Source organism: Petaurus breviceps, unplaced genomic scaffold (assembly GCF_028583685.1).
Source record: "Petaurus breviceps papuanus isolate PSGF00001 unplaced genomic scaffold, PetGlider_PUasm1.0 216, whole genome shotgun sequence".
NCBI classification, from domain to species: Eukaryota; Metazoa; Chordata; class Mammalia; order Diprotodontia; family Petauridae; genus Petaurus; species Petaurus breviceps.
In genome coordinates, this window is record NW_027185867.1 from 4,272,670 (window position 1) to 4,293,496 (window position 20,827).

Here is a 20,827-nt window from a genome sequence, read left to right on the forward strand (position 1 = left end):
CCAAAGTCCATTTCCTGGATAAGTTTTGGATAAGTTAAACTACTTATTTGCCTACCAATTTCTTCCTTCAGAGATTTTATTTCTCTTTTTTTCTGCTTTTAAAAATATTTTCTAGGTATTCATGTAGTCTTTGTGGAAATTCCATTTTTTCCCCTTTGGGTCTTATAGTTGTTATTCTATCAATCAGTGTTTTCTTTAATTTACTCATCTCTTCAGATTAAATTTTTTAAAGGATGCTTTGTACTAGGGACAGACTCTGCCCTCTGCTTCCCCGTGTGGGTAAGGTGATTTTTTACCCTGCTTGGTCTCACCCTGGGTCTCTTTGCATTGTCACTCTTGGGGTTATGCCCCTCTGTAACTCTGAAGTTCAAAGTGCTGCATCTTTAGCCCCTTCCTCCCCCCTACTTTTGGTATCTCAGGATAGATGATTTGCCCTGGGCTGACCATTGTGGCACCACACTATTGTCTTGTGTCCACTACTGTGTCCCCAGACTTTTAAAATCCTCCTCACCTTGGGGCTAATTTTTTAAATTAAACACCCTGGAGCTTCCTGAACATTTCTATTCAAATAAAAGACTGTTGAAGAAAGAATCAAAAATCATTTGGAAACTAAATAATTTAAACTTAAAGAATTGGCTAATCAAGAATAAAACAGAAATACTAGAGAATTTCATCAAAGAAAATGATGAAACAACAGACCAACTATTTTGGTATGCATGAAAAACAGACCTTAAGAGAAAAACATCTTTCATCAACAAAAGAAAGAACTACTCAATAAAATTTGGCATGAAAAACAACCAGAAATGCAACAAATTTGAAAATTCCAATCACACACCAAAATAGAAAAACCAAAGAAGGAGCTAACAAGTTTGGAAGCAGAAAATCACTAAATTAACATATAAAACAAGGAAGAAACATTTTAAAACTACAATAAAATAGATGAACCATTAGGAGTCTGGTTAGAAAAAAAGAAAGGAAAACCAAATTGGTGGTATCAAAACAAAAAGGAAGAATTCACAACAAATGGAGAAGAAATAAAGGTTATTATTAGAAGTTATTTTGACTAATTATATGTCATTACAATTTACACACTAAATGAAATGGATAAATATATACAGGAATACAAATATTTCAGATTAATAGAATAACATATAGGTAATTTAAATAATTCAATACTTGGAAAAATTAATTGAATGTGCCATACATGAAGACTTAAAGGAAAGAGAATAAAAGAGAAAGAAAGAAAGCCAGAACAAATGCATTTACAAAGTGAATTCTCTCAAAGAAAAATTATTGTGTAAACTGTTCATAAAAATAGGAAAGGACAGATGCAGCTCTAATACCAGCACCTTCTTATTCAGATTCCATATTGAGGCAAAATAAGACACTTGCAAGTCATTGCAATTTAACAAAAGAGGTTTACTTTGCCCCAACAGAGCAAGACTATACATCAAGGACACAGAAGCACCTAACATCTCTGGACACAGCCCCCTTCGTCTCCATCTGGAAACTCGTTTGATCAGTAGGTCATCAGGGTATGGTCACTTGTGGTCTTAAGGTACTAACCAAGTCTGAAAGACCTAGACTCTTCATGACTGGGATTTTTTATGTCAGTAGATGACTAAGAAGCTACATCAGGGAAGCTGGGACCAATCAGGTCATACTGGCAGCTTTGTCCTATCACATACCATTCTTTGGTAGTAAGATCCTAAGGATTTTCTAGAGCAGTGGTGTCAAACTTGAATAGAAAAAGAACTCTAGGAGTCACATATTGAATTAGAGAACTACAGATTAACATGATGTTGTATTTTTATTTACTTTGTTATACATTTCCCAATTACATTTTGATTTGGAGCTTTGTGGGCCATGAATTTAACACTTCTATAGAGGGCCTTTTACCGTTTAAATGCTTATACTGTTGTAAAGTAACCCAAATCACATGCCACCTGATTTGGAGCCCACCATTAAGCCCCTTTATATTTGTCTTTGATTTTGTCATAAACCCTGTAACTGCTTGTAACAGCTTAAAGGCGTAGTCCTGGGTAAGAGTTACCCAAGGCATAGTCCTGGCCCCTTATCTTTTCTTAAGTTAGAACTTCCCTAAATCAGTAAGCCTTGAAACAGCAGCATGTATAAGGATTATGGTATAAGCCTGCATAGAGATCATGGGGCAAGTCTATCCCATGCAAGAGACTACCCTGTTCCAGGATGCTGACCAAGCAAGGTCCCCCACACCCTTCACCCAGAACATGACCCTGACCTGTTCCATGACCCTAGCCTGTTTGGGGAATCCCACTGCCCCTGTACCCTCCACCCTGTTCTAGGAAGGACCCTGGTCACATCATTGTACCCTTGTTTTCCAAATTAGCCCTGAACTATGTTTCCAACCAATGGCTGTTCTTGGCTTCTGTATGTCATTGCTTACGCTAGCTCCCCTCCCCAATTGTGGTTTTTACCTTTATAAACTCAGTCTGTACCCCAATACAGGGCTACCTGATTTGAGTGTATACTCTGGGCAGTCGAGCGATTGATCAATAAATCCACACCCAAAGTTACCCTGCACCCAGGCCTCAGCTGGCTCTTATTTTCTTCACAATACTATTACTGGACAGCTCTCCAAGCATGGGCAGTACTAGGGGGAAAATGGAAATAAACAAAACAAACAAAAATGTGGAAAAGGGAAAAAAGCCCGAAATTCTTAGCCTTTCCTTCTTCCTTCAGGACAAATCTCATGTGGCAGGTGATGCTAAATTGTTGTAATTCATTGTAGGTCTCTGAATGTAAGACGGTGATGATGAAGTGAGGTGATGAGATCTCCAATATAGTCCCAGATTTCTTCTGATGTGGGGTGGTGATGACAAGCAGGGACATTTCCAGGAGCATCAGGCTTACAGCACAGTCACTTCTTGTACAGTGAACAATTCTACATCAGGCACCAGGGTCATTAGTATTAAACTGGCTAAGAGGTCATATGACTCTTTCATAAACTTGATACTGTTTCTCTTTCTACCTCCACCCACTCAGCATTCTCTGGCCCACTTGCCAAAAACTCCCCAAAAGGCATTTTGGGGGAATGATACAAAATCCTTGCCCCTTGAGAAGTCTCTGTGAAGTAGCTGTCCCCCTCTCCCACAGTGGCTAACTAAAGACTCTCCCTCACTTTCATCCAGTGACTCAGAATTACCACCATGTCAACTAAAGGGTTTACTTCTGATGAGGTACAGGCCCTGGGAAACCTCCTCTTTGCCCCCAACTTTCCCTGAACTCTCCCACATGACCCTGGCGTTCACTTGAGGCTCCTTTCAGTATAATCCTTGTCACTGCTCTTTCCTGGTGGCCCTCATTGTCTACACCTATCCCTACCCCAGCCCACCATTCCTTAATTCCTTCTAGACCCCTTCCATGTGGCCCAGGGACCTGGTGTTCATCTGGGACAACCAACTCTTCCCATGCCTTCTCTGTTACCTACCAGTCACCCCAGACTACTTGGCCACTCTTAGATCACATCCAGATCTTCCCAGTCTTCCATAAGGTCCATCTTGCCTCCATTAAATGCTCAGATTGCTTAAGAGTCTGGCCAATACTCAGATTCAGTCTGGCCTGCTCGTCAATACAAGTGTCACAATAGTGCTGATTCTTAAAATCTCACCCACCCCAACCATGTTCTAATAAACCTTGTCCTTGGCTAAAAGAAGGCATGGGTTGAATTCATGTGAGGCAGGACCTGCATCACTTGCCCTTGAATTTTGAGGTCCCAACACTCCTAAGACATCAACACTTCCTTCCAGGTAAAATAAAACCTGCCAGAGTTATCTGGCTGGAAAAACACTCCCTCTTGGCTAAGAAATTCCCCAGCAAACAACACTTTTTAACACATATATACATCAAAGTCCAATCAATAAACATGGCACTAAGCCACCACAATAAAATGGCACCCACATTATTTCACTTACCATTACTTTATTAACAGTCATGCATTTCTCCACAGTGAATTAATCGGATAAGGTAAATTAAGGCACTTCAGCACACAGGTTGACATTAGCAATTGGTCAGTATTCTAAAATCCCCCAATACCCTGTTTTTCCTGACTGCAAAAAATGGAAAGTCTGACCAACCTCCAGATCATTTAACCCCCACCCAATCAAAGCTGCTACTACAAACATTTTTTAAGCCACAAAACACTTTCTAGCATTGGGGTAGTAGAGAAAGTTTTCTAGAGGTTGAGACTGCTGTCTCTGTACTCAGATGGGAAGAAGATCAGTCCAGACCCTCCTCAGTATTCGATGTTGAAAGGATAGTATTTGTGATTTTTAGCACTACAAAAGGAGAGAGAAAAAAGATCCTGTTATAAATTTAAGAAATAAACATTTGAACTGAGTAACATGAATTGTTTCTTCTTGTTGCCATAAAGTTAGTCTTAACCCCACTTGGTGGCTTACACAGGATTTAACACAAGTGAGGGAGGAGGTGGGGAAGAGGACCCTAAGGATGACTAGTGATTTCACTGATATAGGGAACCTCCAGGAGAGGAAACACCCTCTACCCAGCACTTCTCTGTGATTTAGAGACATAGAGCAGGGGTCCCCTGACTGGTTATAAAACAACTTAATAAGGTAAAAAACTTTATTAGTTCAAGTCAAGTAAAACAGATAGGAGACGAGTTTTGGTCCCCAGAGCCCAAGTTTGCCTTCCACCTCACCCTCTGCCCTGCCGCAGCCCCTCAGAGATTAAGTGACTTGCCCCAGGTCACATAACTGGTATTTGTTAGAGCCAGAACTTGAACCTGGCTCTTCCTGGCTTTCACATCCCTCTATCCACTACACCACATGGCCTCTTAAAACAGTGAATCAGTCCTAATCATTATATGAAAAGCATGTATTAAGACCCTAATTCCACGTGACAGTTTGCAAAGCATAGTACAGATGGTTACAAAGCATTCCTTGGCATACCTTTGGAGGTTATTTATAAACATTCCCAACTTAAGAAATGTATGTTGTTATTTTCACTGTTGTTATTAATTAGTTCTGCAAGACCACAACATTGATGCTACTGGGACAGCTGGTTCCAGATAAACACTGCCACAAAATTGGCAGTGAGCTGAATAATGCCCCAGTGGCATGTGGTCATAATTTATGATTTTGTGAAACTGCTTTACTTCTGTGACAATAAAATCTTGTGTGGGAGTGACCCCAATAGTTAAATATAAATATGAACAATTTCATCACTATAAAGCTCTTTAAAAAGTTTTTAAAGCACAAAAAGCTTACAAAAAAGACTAAGAGACAGCATGGCATGTGACAGGTAAAATATTGGCTTGGAGTCCTGAAGACATGCAAGAAGATAAGTGACTCAGGTCAAATTACTTAACCTCTTTAAGCAATTCTTCAATATTCATTTCTTTATTAAGTCAGATGAGCAGATCCCAGGTCCCCAAACCATGGATAGAGGAGATGGCAGATGATTTTATTGCATGAAATTCAAAAGTTTTTGGATTAACAAAATTAAGGCAATTAGGATAAGAATGGAAGTGACCTAGGAAAAAACTTCTCAAGTATTATTGATAAGGATTTGATATCCAAGATATGTAGATAACCAAAGACAAAAGCCAATACCTGCAGTAAAAATGTGAAAAGAATACCAGAAAATATTTCTAAAGAGAAGAATTGAAAGCTATGATATGAAAGAACAATCCAGATCAAAATAATAAGCAAAATGAAATCTCAGACGTTTGACCCTTACACTAGCAAGCTGGCAAAAATGACAAAAAATCGGAAGAATTGGTATTGTGGTATTTAGGGCTGCAAATTGGTCCAAACCTTCTGTAATGCAATTTGGAATGATTTTTTTAAACAGATAGTTGGTTATTGGACTTGGTTTAAGGAGAGAATAACATATACACTCAATTGGATATCTTACCTAAAGGAAAGTAGGGGGTAAGGGGATAAGAGGTGGGGATGAAAGAAGGGAGGGTGCATTGTGGGAGAGGGGAGTCAGAAGCAAACACTTTTGAAAAGGGACAGGGTAAAAGGAGAAAATAGAATAAGTGGGGGAGGCGGGATAAGATGGAGGGAAATATAGTTAGTCTTTCACAATATGAATACTATGGAAATGTTTTGCATAACTACACATGTATAAGCTATATGGAATTGCTTGTCTTCCCAGTAGGGGTGGGTAAGGAGGGAAGAAGGAAGAGAAACTGGAGTTCAAAGTTTGAAAAACAAATACTAAAAAAAATTTGTTTTCCATGCAACCAAGGGGTATAGAAATCCATCTTACCCTACAAGAAAGTAAGAGAAAAGAGGGGACATAATAGAGGGCAGACTAGGGGAAGGCATATTTAATATGCTTGCCATCTTGAGGTGGGGAGTAGAGGAGAGATGGGGAGAAAATATGTAACAAAATTTTGTGGCAATGAATGTTGAAAAACAAAAGTAAATAAATTCTGGAGAAAAAAAGGAGACAGTTGCCCTCAATTCCCATTGCTATATATATACCAATTCCCAAAAGAGTCAATCACAAAAACAAAGGTTTTATATATGACAAATTAGGTATACCAGTACTTTTTATTAATAGCAATAAATTGGAAACACAGCAGATGCCCGACTATGAAAACAACATATACAATGACTACAAAAGTATAAGTGGAAAGAACAAAAATAACAGAATAACTAAAACTAAACATTATGAAATTACAATGAAATAGGGGTCTAAGATATGGAACACTGCAGATAACATTGGACTTTTTCTATACATTGCCTTTATTAAACTGTTTTCTCTTATATAAATTTTTATTATGAGATAACTCTTTGGTGGAAAGTGGAGATAGGAGCAGCTAGGTGGCACCAGTGAATGTGAAAAGCTAGGTGGCACTGGTCCTGGAGTCAGGAGGACCTGAGCTCAAATCCAGCTTCAGACACTTAACACTTACTGTGTGACCTTGGGCAAGTCACTTAACCCCAATTGCCATGCCTTCCCCCCTCCAAAAAATAGTGGGGCTAGAAATGTTGAAAATTGCAGGTTATATAAGAACAAAAATGTTAATAATGTTTTCTTTGGTGCAGGAAGTTTGTGTGCCACGACTTCTCCATGCTGATGGAATCAGAGATTCTTCCTGAAAGAAAGTATGTGTGTCCCAAACAGGTATATGATATGCCTAAACTTGGTAACATAGAGAATATCCAGAAAACACAAAATATAATCAATCATTTTGAGATCAGCTATGACTTTTATCAATGTCTCTTCCTTGGCCTCTTTTAAATTAAACTAAGTAAATTTATAAGTGAGTTACTTCTCTCACATCTATTACATTTGTGCAAGCATTTGACCTATATTTTAGTAATTGGTCTCTCTGTCTGTTCTTGATGTAAATTAAGTTCCTACTTTAGTTCTCAGCTTCTAGACCAAATGTTGTCATTTGTTTCAACCATATCATCAATCCCTACCTTGATTTAACCATTGAAAAAGGATAAGAGGCCAGAACAATTTTGACCAGGAGGGAGAGGGGTATATACCTACCATTCTATTTGATTCTGACTGATCCACAGTCAGAGGCATCCACCATTAAAGCATGAGTGTGAATCCTGCTTCAGGATCTGGTTAGGGTGAATCCATGATTCTTGATTCTAGCTGGACCTGGAAAATCTCCCTGCTCTGACATTTCCCCCCCATTATAGGGTATAACGGATTATCAGAAGAGCCTGTTAATACTATCCCCACCATCACTGCCCTCCAAGACATTTCCAAAGCCTCAAAGTAGAACCTGAAGGAATATGCCTTTTGACTTGCTTTAAAATGCTCGAACTTTTCAAATGGACAAGAACTCATGGTTTTTCAATATCTATAAACACATTTAACCCCACTCCATGTCATATCCACATTGGCAAAGTAAATGTTTATACATTTCTGAGATGCATGTTTAAAAAATAGGCAGGAGAGTTTCTGGCAAATCAATGAATAATCATTCATTAAGGATTTACTAGTTGCCAGACATCGTGTGAGGTACTGAGATTATGAAGATAAAAGGAAGAGAATTTCTGCCCCCACGGAAAAATACAGCACTCTCCACTCTCACAACTCTACTAAAGGGATGCAACATGCACAGTACATACAAATACATACAAAAATTGGAGGAAGGGGGCATTAACACTTGAGGGGAACTTGAAAAGGCTTTGTGAAGGATCTGTCCCACATCTTCTCCCTAGCATTTGACTCTGAAAATGGAAATGAACTTGGAGTGAGCAGCAGCATGCAATATTCCAGTGAATTACCTTGCCCGACATCAGGCATTTAGCATCTTGGGTAAGAGCTGTCTTCTTTGAAGCATTTCAAAGCTGATCCTCAATTTAAATGGCTTTTGTTGTAGCAATGAAACCAGGAATATCCTCCTGCCTGCTACAAGCAGTCATGTCCAATGATTATCATTAACAGAACATGCCCTGTTTAAAGCAGAAGGAAGGGAAGCCAAACTTACTTGGGAAATTCAGCCAATCGAAGATTCCTGTTCAGGCTGAGGAGGGCATCCATGTCTTCTTTTGCGAGTTCAAAATCAAACACCTAGAACCATAGGACATCATCAAATTTGTTCCTGAAAAAGACCTTAGACATAATCTCTGTAGAAGAAGCATGGTGTAGTGCATGGACTTGAAGTTAGGAAGCCTAGGTTGGAATCTTGCCTCAAACACTAGCTGTGTCACCTTAGGAAAGTCACTCTCTGAGCTTCAGTAACCTCATCCACTTAATAGGAAAAATAATAGTCTTGTCACTGGACTTGTATGACTCTAGAAATTAAAGTGAAGCTGATGACTATGTACCACTCTGCCTCTCTTTTAAAATCCAATTCATGCTTAGGGTAGGACATCTCCCTTCATGTTAAATGATTCTCTTCAAACGAATGACACTACATTCCTCAAAGCTTTGCTGAGAAGATACAGTGAGATCATGCTTGTAAAGGATTTACAAACCGTAAAGCATTAAAGCAATTGTCATCATCAAAATCATCCACCACCACATGGTCCACACTCCTCATTTTGAAGACGTGGTGAGGTATAGACAGACTAAGGGAATTATCAAAGGTTAGTAGGGTGGTAAGCAGAAGACCTAAGACTTGAACTCAAGTCTTTTGACTCCAAATCTGGATTTTTTTTTAGCATTATACATATTGCTAAGAGAGGATTTAAAGTCAGGAAAAAAAAAAACTGGTTACAAATGCTGATGAGGTTAAATTGTAATGAATACAAACTAATGATAACAGTTCAAAGTAAAATAATCCAAGAAACTAGTCTGTCTTCCATCTGATGACCCCTCTCAGAACCAACTCCAAAATATTACATATCTAAATACGTAGAAACTTACTTCAATCCTGTTCTATTGCCTTGTGAACTTTTATGAAAAACAACTATCGGTTTTGTGTTGCAACTTCTGCACAAGAATGGTTAAGTTCTGACATGACTTGACCTGACCCAGTCTAACATTCTATTTCATACAGGATAGAAAAACATGCCACCCCTAAGAAGAATTAGCTTGAATTTTTGCCTTTCACGACAGAGGTCACATTGATATCCAAACATCCATCACAAGTAGGAAGTAGTCTCCCTGAAGTCACCATTCCATAAGGAGTGTCCTAAGAGACCTTTAATATAGCTGCCATTTTACCTGAAACAGTCACATAACAAGCTGAAGCTTGAAGAATTTAGCTGAGATGTGAAACTTTGGCTCAGGTTAATAATACAAGAATTTCTGGCTCAACTTTGGTATACTTATTTAATTAAGCTCAGACTTCAATTACATCCTTGACATTATCTGGTCAGTTCTAGCTCTGTTTTAAAAATTCCAGCTTAAGACATTTGCTTTATTCCAGTATTTGTTGATCAGTTTGTTAATTTATTCGATGTGTATCTTCACCTTTTCCTATCCATTCTTTGGTATATAAATACTTACTTTCAGGGGCAGCTAGGTGGCACAGTGAATAGAGCCGGGATCTGGAGTCAGAGGATGTGAGTTCAAATGTGACCTCAGAATTTAACATTTACGAGGTGTGTGACCTTGGGCAACTGTAGTGGCAAGCACCCCAGCGTCCCCAGGGTTGATGCCACCATAGGTTCTTGGATCTGCTTTGATAAAGGAAAGCAACTCAAAATGGGGTAACAAGCTTACTTTAATCAGTCAAACATGTCGTTTACCTAGTTCAGGGGAAAGAGGTCAGCACCCTGAACTTAAGAATATACAGACAGAATTATCAAGACAGAAACAGATCAAGTAGACAGATTTCAAACTGTCCAACCATTACATCCATACCCAATCAACATCTGGGTTTCAACAGCTGGGTTTTTCAAAGCCGAGGTGGGGGGTGGGGGGCTCTCAACAACAGCTTCCCAGAATCCAGATCAAATCACAGAACACTTCTCAAAGTGAGCCCCAAAACAAAGCTACACATCAGGGCTTATATAGCCTTCTCCTGGCTCAGAGAATGTAACAACCTTATTGACTCACTGGCTAATCAAGAAGTATCTACTGAAAAACAAGCCTCCCACCCCAGGCTCCAGGTGCACTTTAGCCTAGGGGCAGGGAAGATCTTCAAATTTACATTCCCATTACAGCAAGTCACTTAACCCCAATTGCCCTGTCTTCCCCCTTCAATCTATAAAATTCCTAATATAACCATCCTCATTTTTCCTATGTAAGACTTACAGAAATGTTACTCATTTCTAAATTGGTTATTGTGTACCATGAGACTCTGCTCAGAGCATGTTAAAATGAGATATTAAAATGTCTCTGCATGTTGACAAAAATGATTGATAGCAGATATCAATGAATTCATAGATATATTTTATCCCTAGTATTTGGATACAATTTCCCATTAAAATCTGAATATATAAAAATACAAATAAAAGTGCTGACTGAGAATTTCTGTCTGTTGGACGTGGAGTCTCAGCCAGTGTCACAAAGGTCCCAGGTTGCATTCTGCCTGTTAGAGCGCTTACAAAGAATCCTAACTGCTCTAAAAGCTGGCATATTTTATAATGAGCATATGACCTTGTGAGTCCCTATAAGCTTCTCTGAATTGGGAAAAGGGAATGATGGTGGTAGATTAGTGGAAAGTGATAGATATAAGAGAAAAAAAACATCAATAACACATTTTTCAATGCCAAGAAAAAAAAGAAACTCATAAACAGGGCACTTTTGTTACTTTCTTATTAAATAGTATATACTTCTTTGGAAGCAAAATAAGTGTAAAGTTCAATTTCTTGTTTTTGATATTGTTCATTCATTTCCAATTCTTCCTGACCTCACTTGGGGTTTTCTTGGCAAAGATCTGGGAGTGGTTTGCCACTTCCTACTCCAGCTCATTTTACAGATGAGGAAACTGAGGCAAGCAGGATTAAGTGACATGCCCAGGGTCACAGATCCTAAGTGTCTGAGTCCAGATTTGACTGCAGGAAGATGAGCCTTCTGACTCCAGGCCTGTCACTCTATCCACTGTGCGTAGTAAGTAGTAGAGTCAGGATCTGAACCCAGCTCTTCTGACTACAAATCTAGGGCCGGTCCACTCCATGCTCCTATTAATATCTAGTTCCCTGATCCTGAAGGAGATTGCAGGACATTCCCTTCACACCTTCTGACCTGATCACCTGGAAATTGTTGGCCCAAGTCTCCCACCAACCAGCAGTACTTACCTGGAAGTTCTCTTCTATTCGACTTGGTATGACAGACTTAGGGATTATTGCCACATTTCTCTGTATCTGAAATCAGATCAAAACCTGTGGAAAAGACCCACATAAGGAGATTTGTGGAGTCAGCTAACTGTAGTTTTTTCCTGACAAAGACTGTAATTGTGCTTACTTTAGTATATCCCCACCCCCAAAATAATCATTCTAATAGGTAGTTTTTATTATATCATGACAAAAGACTGAAATTAATCAGCCAGATTTTGTCATCATGTCACATGGCAGGTCAATGAGCCTCAGCATTCTAGCAATTATGATAGCACACCAAAATGAGTTTTACTAATAAATTCTGTCTTCTAATACTTTTCTTTATATTAAATATAGTTATTTATATAGTTATAAAAAACTATAGGGATTAGTTTCCTGGGGAATGCTACAAATACCTCTCATTCCAATTTTTAGGAAAGGGGTTAAACAAGGAAATATTCATGGAACTGGCAATACTATAGATTTTGTGAATTGTTGAACATTTATATGGACCATCATCATCATCTTCTTCATCATCGTTACAATCAAGATTTGTTAATATCTTCCTCATCCTGTAAGGAAATAAATCTCATTTTTTGGAGAAGTTAATATCTAACAGCAGGAACTTCTAGTGTGTAGAGGGAACCTAGGGTAACTGACCACAGGGCTAGGAAATTACATGTTTCCCTCTTCTTAAGGCTGGTTTCAGGCTAAGGGCTAGTTTTTTAAGCTCTCTATAACCTGGCTCCAAACTGTCTTTCTAAATGCATCTCATATCACTTACCATCTTCCACATTCTCTAGTCAAATTAGACTAGTTACCATCACATGAAAACATCTCATGCTTTCCCTCCTTTGCACTTTTATTCATGTCTTTTCCTGCACTAATTGTCTTTATCATAATCATGGGCAGTATCCTCAGGATACCCAGGTGGAGACTGGGGGTCACTATTACACATGGGAGTCATTCTTCAAGATTTAACACAAGAAACCCCATTTGGGTCATTCAGGGCAGGGTAACGAGAGCAATCTAGGGAAGAAAGGAGTATTGCGGACTCAGTGTCTGTGAGTCCTTTTGGCAACATCTAGCATAGGGCCAAATGGAAACATTTAGTTCCCTGAACCATTCTATTTTTTAGTATTTAACGTCATAAAATATCAGATCCCCAGGAGGGTGAAAGAGATTTCTTCTCTTGTTATACCACCTCCCTTTACAACAATCCCCTGTTACCTGTGAGGAAGGCCAGTGGCTCCTGGCAGCTTAGAAGGGACTACAGGAGCAGAACAAAGTCATCATGCCTGTGTCCGCAGCTCTTCATTAATTTGTCATTTCTATGGAAGAATGGATGGTACTGGGCTGTTACTCTTGCCAATGCTTTTTTCACTATTCCTGTGGAACCATTTGTTTTCACCTAGGAAGGAGTCTGATACACCTTTATTATCCTTGTTAGGGGCTTCCTGAACGCTCCTTCATGTGATTATTCACATTATGCTAGACAGAGACCTGAAAGAAGACGCCTTCCCTGTAGTGGTACACTAATGTACACCGCTGCATTATTTGCATAATGTCAACTGGGCCAGATGAGGCCTTAGATCAGGCCTGCTTAGGAGGACAAGGGTAATATTCATCCTTAAGAATATCCAGGGTCCACTCAGTCAAGTTTTAGGGAATAAGGATAAGGAAATGATAAAGAAAACCCAGAGGATTTCAGGAAATACTCAGAATAAGTTATTACCCCAGCTTTCCCGTGATCTAAGAAGGAAGTCCAGAGATTTATTGGACTCTAGGTTTTAAAGGAATACACATTCCCCACCTGGGTATCCTGATGGCTTTCATTTACTGATTCATCTGCAAGTATATCTCTCTCGATTGGGATCCATAACAATCCTGAAATACCTAAAGTGGCCTGTCCAACAGTCTCTCTCCTTAGGCTCTTAAAACCTTGAAAGGCCCATGCCTGTAGAGATTTGTCATCACTCACCACATGGACCAGACTCAGACTACAGAGGTGGTCTTTAGAAGGGGGAAGAAAAGGGTTAGAATTTCTGGATTTTATTCTGCTCCACATTTGTATTTTTTTTTCCCCTTTTTCCCTTAGTAAGGCCTATGCTAGGAGAACTGTATAGCAAAAAATAAGCATTTAAATAGTTAAAAATCCTCTAGAAGATCCTTAAGACCTTGCAACTAATGGGCAGTATGTGATCAGGCCAGCATTTCCCTAATACAATTTCTTTCCATTTACAAGATGGGAAGGTCTTACCTAAAAGAAAACAAAGCTACCACTAGGGCGTAACTGGTTTTACCTTTCTTAATGTAGTTTCCTTTCTCCCCAGCCCTCTTTGCTCAGTCAACACTGGGCAGGCCCAGGACAAAGCTGCCCCTGGACCTGATTGCCCCCAGCTTCCTGATCATGTACAGGCATAAAAAGTCCCAGTCACATGGAGTCCAAGTCTCTCAGACATGGAGGGTGTCCAAGACCACACAAGCCACTCTGAGGACCTGCCAATCATACACATTTCCAATAAGGAGACAAGGGAGACCTTGCCTAAAGTAGTTAAGTATCATGTATACTGGTTGCACCTTCTTTTTGTTTTCAGACAAACTTTCTTTTGTAAACGTTCAATAACTCCTGAGTGACTCATTTCCTCCCAAATGAACCTGAAATAAGTAACTGCTGATATTAGAGCTGTACCTCCAGCACATGTATGTCTTCTGTCATACTCTAACATCCCTGAAAGCAGGGAGGGATTGGGTCATATTTATCTTTGGCTCTCCCACAGAGTCTAGCAGAGTGTATTTTACACGGAAGGCCCTCAACAAACATTTGTAAGTCTCTTGAATATCATCCAGCAAGTACGGGGGAACTTTGCATCCCTGTACCTGAGCTTCAGATTTCTTGTATTTTTCAGCAATATTCTTAATAATGGGTTCATTGAAGACATCCCTAAAGAGAGGGAACACAAGAGAGTTAAAGAGAAGACTGAATACCCAGCCCAGCCCTTCTCTCCTGCCTTACCATTCCTCTGGAGTCCTGCCGAAGGAGAACATTCCATAGGTCTCCCTGCATCCACATTCTCCCTTCTCCTGTCTATCCAAGTGACTGTCGAGTCAGTTTTATTAAAACAAGGGCTCAGCATTGTCACTCCCCCACACAAAAAGCTTCAGTGGCCTCAGGATACAAACTCCTTGTGTCATATTTAAAGCCTTCACCATCTGGCTCCTACCTTTCTAAGCTGACTGTTCACTACCCTACTTCACACACTGCACATTCTCACCACACTGGCCTACTTGTCCTACATACACAATATCCTACCTTTCTGTTACTGTATGGATTATCCTCCAAATCTGGCCTGTCTTCTGCTCCTCCACCCTGGGTAATCCCCGGGTCCCTTCAAAGCTCAGCTCATGTGTCCCTGCTGCACAAGGCCATTCCTGATCTCCTAGATCTCCACTCCTGATGTCCCAGATCTCCTCTCCTGATCTCCCAGATTTCTAGTGCCCACCCCTGTGGAAATTACCCAACTTCTATCAAAAAAGAAGGCTCAAAGATAATATTTTTGGGTGGGTCTGATTATTTTAAAGAATTGTATCTTACTTTTATTTATACCTTTTGTTTTTAACATTGTTTTTATTCTTGAATATATATCTCCCCCCAAACCTGGCAATGGGTTAAAAAAAAGTGGGAGAAAAAGTGTTCCAAAATAACTAACCAAAACATGGACTGTGTCTGACAGAAAATACAGTATTTCACACCCTTACTCTCATAATTACTTCTGCAATGAAAACAGACAGGTGCATCTTCTCACCTCTTCTTTGAGACCAGGCTTTATCATTATAATTCAATAGTATCTAGCTTATTTTTTTTCTTTTTGCTTATGTACATCATTTTTTTGGTTCTTCTTACTTCACTCTGTATCAGTTCACTTATATCACTCTGTATCAGTACCTAAAGACCAGTCCCTCTACATATATCCTTTATTCCACCCCCTCCTCTGTTCTCTAAATTACCTCCACATTCATCCCCTCTCTAATCATCAGCCTCTCCCTAATGCCTCCCTATTCATTTAAAAAAGACCAACTCTTTGGATCTTACCATGCCTGTTCATTATTGTCCTATGGAAAGTCTTTTCTCAGCAAAACTGCTTTTAAAAAGCTATTGACTATCAATGCTTCCACCTTGTTTAACTCCTAAACCCTCTGCAGTCTGGCTTCTGACCTCATCATTCAAAGGAAACTTCTCTCCCAAGTTACCAATGATCTCTTAATTGTCAAATCCAGTGGTGTTTTCTTAATCCTCATCCTTCTTGATTCCTCTCCATTCTTTGCCACTGTGGATCATTCTCTTCTCCTGGATCCCTTTCTCCACCCAGTATCTTCAGGATTATTGCTCTTTCCTGGTTCTCCTATTTGTCAACCTCACAATGGTTTCTCAGTCCCTTCTACTGGATTTCCATCCATGCCACACCCACTAAATATGCCCACCCACTCCCACCCCAGGCCCTGTTCTTTGTCTTTCTATATTTTTTCACTTGTTGACTTTATAAGTTTAGGGATTAAATTCTTATTTCTATGCAGATGGTATCCAGATATATTTATTCAGCTTTAGTCTCTCTTGAACTACAAACCCATATCACCTTTTGCCCATTGGACTTCTGGACAAAATATCCCAGAGGTATTTTCAATGTGTCTAAGACAAAGCTCCCTCCTAAAGCCATCCATCTTCTGAAAATTTCCATGGTGCCTTCATCCCCATTCTCTGGTCACCCAGATTAGCAACTTCAATATCATCCTCAACTCATTTTCCCCCATTCTACATATATGTCATGTAAAGTTAGGGTGGTGTTTAGGTGGATGGCATGGAGGAAGACGAGGATTGATAAACACTAGACTTTTTATCATGGCCGAGTCCAGCATAGTAGTGCATGAGGAGATGAATAGCAATTTTTGTCAGAGACAGAGTATGCAGCCTCCTTCACATGCTATTCCATGGGACAGCAGCAAGGTGATAGTCTAGACTCTCAGTAGTAAATGCATGAACTACAGTAGAAGGCACAGAGTTGCTCATGTCCCTAGTTTACACAGATTTGCAGACAAGCATCAGTAGCTGTGGTAGCTGTCATATGGGGGCAGTGGGTTTAGGAAACATGGACCAGGAGCAGAAGGGGATCTCTAAAAATTAACAACAACAACAAAAAGGTGTATTCAGAATGAGAGAAGTGGAATTATAGTTGTGACTCATTAGCAAGTTAGAGCGAGTCTTTCAGCAGCCAGTTCTAATTAGAACTGGGTACAATGAAAGGCTTAAGATACTGGCATTGTATAACAGGAGTCTGGGAAACTGGGGTCACAGACTCCTCTGGTTATTCTGCATCTCACCTGTTGCCAAATTCTGTCATTTCTGTCTCCACAACATCTCTCATATATATATGTTCCCTTCTCTCTGCTTGCACTCACAGTCACCACCCCAGTTCTGGCCTTCACTGCTTTTTGCCTGACTATTGCAGTAGCTGTTTAATTAGATTCCCTGCCTCTTATCTCCCCATTACAAGCCACCTTCCACAATGCTGCCAAAGTGATTTTCTTAAAGCACAGGATTAACTACATCACCTGTATATAAATTCTTTAGTTCCCTCTTACCTCTAGGATCAAATCTCTGTGTGGCATTTAAGGCTCATCCAACTTGGCTCCTTCCTATCTAGGCTTTTCACATATCACTTCTTTCCATGTACCCTCTCTAGCCATGCTGGTCTGCTTGTTGATCCTCACAGAGGACACTCTAGCACCCATCACCATGCTTTTGCACTGGCCCTTCTCCATGCCTGGACACAGTAGGGGTTATTTCATTCACTGTATTTTTTCCCCCACACTCATGGCACATGATCAATACTTAAACACTTGCCAATGCTTGATGATCATATGTAGAATTTACCCTTGTAGAAATACAGACTGTAACTCACGACCAAACAACCAGAGAATTTCTGTTCCATGGGAATATGATGTCACAGGATGTATACAGCGAGAGGAAGTCTCAGCTAACTTGAAAAATAAACTAAATTAAGACTGAAAAAAGTAGACTTGCCACCCAGAGAGTATGTGGTTTACATCAGTCAGGAGAAAGAATATATCATGGTGTGCATAGGTTGGGGCATTAGTATCAGCCCCTTCTCGGGGGTCTATATTGATTCCCCTTATTTTGTAAATTTGTCAGGTTTGTGGAAACCCTGTGTGGACAAGGTCATCAGCCCTGGGAAAAGAGTTTGTTTGAGTTATGGAGTTCCTCAACAATGACCTTGGCTTGTTGAAGATTTGCAAGTTCATATATAACACAGTAATGATTTCTAATGAATGATCTTTACACCAAGACAAAATTGAAACTTGAGAAGGAAAGAAAAAAAAGTGAAAAAACATTAAGTGAAATCATATGTATGTGAGTCCTGGTAAATTTTGACTGGTTATTGCAAATCTATAAGAGTAAAAATAATTGTATCTAACCCTAAGCTGTTATTAGTGAAACTTGCCATTTGAGGTAAAAGCTTTTGGTACTGTAACTGATTTTATTCTGAAGTTGAATTTAGGTATGATGAGTCATTAAGTCAGTAATCCACCATTTTGAGAGAAATGTCACAAGCTACTCAGAGGGAATGTGATCCTGAAGTGTTACAGGTGGAGGTGTGCATCTGGGAAAAACCTGAGAGCACAGCCATGGCATCAACCTAAGGTGGGATTCCCATGGTTCAGTTTCCTCATTGTGTTCCTTTGAAAAAGAATGTTTGCCACCTATTCATCTGGGGAGATGAAGAAACAACCAATGACATTTGGGGATTAATGAAAGAGCTGAATTTCTGATCTAAACAATACGAGATAACTGAGTTTCTCAACTAGGTTCAGAGATAAATAAACATGGTTTGGACAGTTTTATGACATATGGAGGGTGGGTGTGGTAGAGAATATAATCAAGTACAAAATGGGATCAGAACTATTTGATTTTCTCAATTTCTCCCTTTTAGTTAGGGGAGCCTTCTACCATGATGATCGTCAATCCCCTCCACGTTCATTTAAGTAGAATTTCATCTTGGGATGCATATGTTCCATGTAATCGTCTGGCCTCTGGAGTGTCTTTTCTTGGGGAAATCTGGAAAATATCTTTTCCTTAGGGGCAACTCTTGGGCAGAATTGTTTTTCTCTATCTGTTTTTCTCTATACCATCTCCTATTCCTGAGTCTGGCTATGAGGTGGAATTGTTACTGCATGGTTGGTTGCCAAACTGTGACTTTTCCCAGAAATCAAACAGAGTTAAGGATGCTTTATCTTGTCATGTAGGTAGCCTTAGGCTTAAGCCTGAAGGACCAGTTTGATGCTGTTATAATCATGTCTAGAATTTTTTATTTTCTAGCAAATTTCTATAATCAGAGAATGGTCAGTAGAAGATATGAATGAAATGTGAGAATTTGCTGTTTTCATTCTGAATGCATAGTCATTCCATATCTCAAACAATTAGTCAAAATAGTACTCGGGATTGTCATCTGACTGCCTGCATAGTCATTTGAAAGATTAAATTCCTGAAATAGCTTATTCTTTAAGAGTGCTATGGGAATAACTGGACAAAAGCAAAATGTGAAGCAAACATATGAATCTATTAATTTTGGGGGTAGAAATCAGAAACATCTTCAGTTTGGTTAGGGAAGAGAATTTCAGTGAAATCAACTTTTTTAGAGGGAGGCAATTTTGGAATATTTTGTGTTACATTAATGGAAAAATCAATTTCATTCAAGTTTATGGCTAATGAGGAAATAATACCTATGTGTACTGTGTGTCCTGTGGTACAAATACATTTTATTGTAAACACTTTTTTAACATGCACTGTTTTGGAATTAATTATTCAAGTATCCTCCTAAGTCTTTTATTATAATTGGAGGAAAGTCAGTCTTTTATAAGTAAATTCTTTTGTGTAACCATTGAACTCAGGGGCAGGAAAGCTTCTACCTGTAGGTAAGAGTGTTGTTACTTATGTTTTCATATACAGGATTAAATCTTCAATAGCATCTGATCCACCTAACAGAATTGGAATCAGAGTGGAAAGGTTTGAGAAAGTAAAAAGATCAGATAATCCTGTATGTCAAATGAAAATTATTCTAATGTGGCATGTGAAAAAGAAAACACCTACATTTTCAGAAGCTTTAAGCAAACTCTGGGTTCCTATTTTGATGTTCCCCCTTATAGTTCTATTGTTAAGATGAGAACTTTAATATTTGAGCTGGTTTTCACAATATGAACTTGTTACTGGAGAAGGAACATTTAAGAGGCTATAGCAGGGGTGGGGAAACTGACACCTCAAGTCCACATGTGGCCCTCTAGGTCATCAAGTGGGGCTGTTTGACTGAATTCAAACTTCACAGAACAAATCTTTTTATTAAGGGGATTTGTTCTGCAAAGTTTGGATTCAGTCAAAGGGCCACACTTGAGGACCTAGAGGGTCACATGCAGCCTTGAGGTCACAGCTTCCCCTCTCTGAGCTATACTTAGCTTGTACTGAGATCTGTTTTGTAAAAGATTTTAGGAGGAACATCTAAGGAGTTTCTATAATCATCCTTGAACCAGAAAAACAATTCTACCCAAGAGTTGCTCCTAAGGACAAGATATTTTCCAGATTGCTCCAAGAAAAGATGCTCCAGAGACCAGACAATTACATGAGACATATGCATCCCAAGATGAAATCTCTAATTAAATGAACGTGGAGGTGGATTGATGATCATCATTGTAGAAGGCTCCCCTAACAAAAAGAGAGAAATTGAGAAAATCAAATAGTCCTGATCCCATTTTGTACCTGATTATATTCTCTACCACACCCACCCTCCATATGTTGTAAAACTGTCCAAACCATGTTTATTTATCTCTGAACCTAGTTGATAAACTTGGTTGGCTTGTATTGTTAAGATCAGAAATTCAGCTCTCTCATTAATCCCCAAATGTCATTGGTTGTTCCTTCATCTCCCCAGGAGTAGGCTGGAAGAAAACGGTAACAATTGTGGTAATTTTCTCATTGGTAACATGTTGTTTTCCTATCTGTACTAGTATTGCTTATTTGGTTTATGCTTATAAATGAGACCATCCTGGCTGTACCCAAAAGGGCTCTAAAA

The 20,827-nt window shown here is 39.3% G+C and overlaps 1 long non-coding RNA gene across 1 annotated transcript; it reads right to left on the reverse strand.

Annotated features, from left to right (window-relative positions):
- Positions 1-3,940: 3,940 nt before the first annotated feature.
- LOC138165898 (uncharacterized) lies at positions 3,941-8,559 on the reverse strand. The gene is made up of 2 exons (XR_011169483.1): positions 8,471-8,559; positions 3,941-4,316 (listed from the first exon to the last, which is right to left on the reverse strand). It is a non-coding gene; the product is annotated as an uncharacterized lncRNA (long non-coding RNA).
- Between the last annotated feature and the right edge of the window lie 12,268 nt (positions 8,560-20,827).